The sequence below is a fragment of the Benincasa hispida genome, chromosome 3 (genome assembly GCF_027475165.1).
Source record: "Benincasa hispida cultivar pf3 chromosome 3, pf3_genome.v1.1, whole genome shotgun sequence".
Taxonomy (NCBI): domain Eukaryota; kingdom Viridiplantae; phylum Streptophyta; class Magnoliopsida; order Cucurbitales; family Cucurbitaceae; genus Benincasa; species Benincasa hispida.
The window spans coordinates 31,513,127-31,514,923 of NC_143480.1; positions in this window are offsets into that span (position 1 = coordinate 31,513,127).

Below are 1,797 nucleotides of genomic sequence, written 5' to 3' on the forward strand. Positions count from 1 at the left end.
TAGAGGTGGAGCATTCGGAGTAGCCGATCAACGCAAAGTTTGGATGGGGGTTGAGCGGAATTGCCTTAGTCGAAGATATGCTTGCGGAAAAGCATATATCTAAATTTGGGGGTGTGATAACTTGTAGGAATACAAGTTATTTATATCGTTTTATTTAGATTATGCGGCAAAAAGAAGGAAAAATTTCGTCGACAGTATAGAAATTGGCTTAGAAATATGAAAATTGTAAAGTGTCGTAAACACACCCACTAACCCCATTGCGATGGCGGAATGGAATGTCCAAGTCTTTTTTTTGCAGGAAATAGGTCACCGCATGCGATAATTTCTTGAGGACAAAAAGAACAACGCATCATCACAGCATGCGACAATCGATCAAGAACGAAAAAGATCAACGCAATTGCAGCGCATGCGACGATCGATCATGGATTCAAGCGATCAATGCATTTCCACCGCATGCGTAATTCAAAACAACTACACCGCATACGGCGATCGATCGAAGATGTGAAGAGCAACGCATTCACATGGATTTCTGACAAGTGTACAACTTTTCTGTTGTATGATTCTGACAAATTGATCGTGGAGCAGAACGGGCATTTCCATTACGCCATGGCAGGAATTATCAGATTTGCAAAGTGGGACCACTAATACTGAGAGCCAAGGTCTATAAATAGCTTCCTTAAATTCAATGCTAAGGAGGCTGGTCTGAAGAGATAATACAGAGAAAATCCGGGAGAACGACGAGACAAGGCTGAAAGGTAAGTCTTCGAGCAAAAAATTCTTTCCATTACCGAAGAAGAAGCTTTGTGCGAGAGGTCACTTCTACCTGAAAAGCAATCCTGAGAGGGAAGCTTTCCACTCCATTTCATCCACACGCCGGCAAGCATAACGTCTTCGATTGGGATCTGTGTCAAAACATTGACACTCTTTCCGTATTTGTTTCTATTCTTCCATTCATCTTCTGTGTTCATCTTTCTTTAATCTTTCATTCACGATTTATATCAAACGCTTAATCTTTAGATTCAATATCATTATCGTAATCATTGTCATTTCTCTGTTCTTTCCCACACATTCATCATCCATTTTCTCCATCACGTGTCACTAATCCCCTGGGTAAAGGGAAAGGATTAAGCGAGTGAGTTAATCCTTGTTAAGGAAATCAGCTGAGTTTAGCTAAAGCATGCTCGACGGCATCTTCACCTGTGAGAGCAGAAGTGAAGATGTTATTCCGCCTATCGAGAGAAGGTTGGAAGATGCATTAACTAAAGCGAGAAGTATTTCCAAAGATGGAAACAACCTTGCGTTCATTACGTTCATCCCTGTTTCACCATAGACATATGGGAACGCGGCCGATCACTGAAAGGTGTAAGCCAAGGAAAAGCGGAACCTTAGTTGCGTTCTCAACAAGAATTGACAAACTTGCAATGTTCTTTCCCTCAACCCATTCTCTTTCTGATTCATTCACAAGACTTGCCACTGCATTCACTAGATTATCTTGCACAGCTTCACAGCTAGGCCTCAACCTGTATCATTAATAGTTTAGACATTTATTTTATCAACGCAATTTACTTTATCACAATTTTACTTTTCATCGCAATTTACATTTCTGCCAAACCAATTTTTTATTCTTTATGATAAACTAGTCACATTTACCACATTAGTATCACATCTAAACAACAACAATCCCCATGTTCGACCTCAGATCAATCTGAGAAACTTGCGTTGGAATTATACTTGGTTCCAACGTAAGAAAACTTGTGACACGCATTACATCATCGCATACTACGAAGCATATCATCA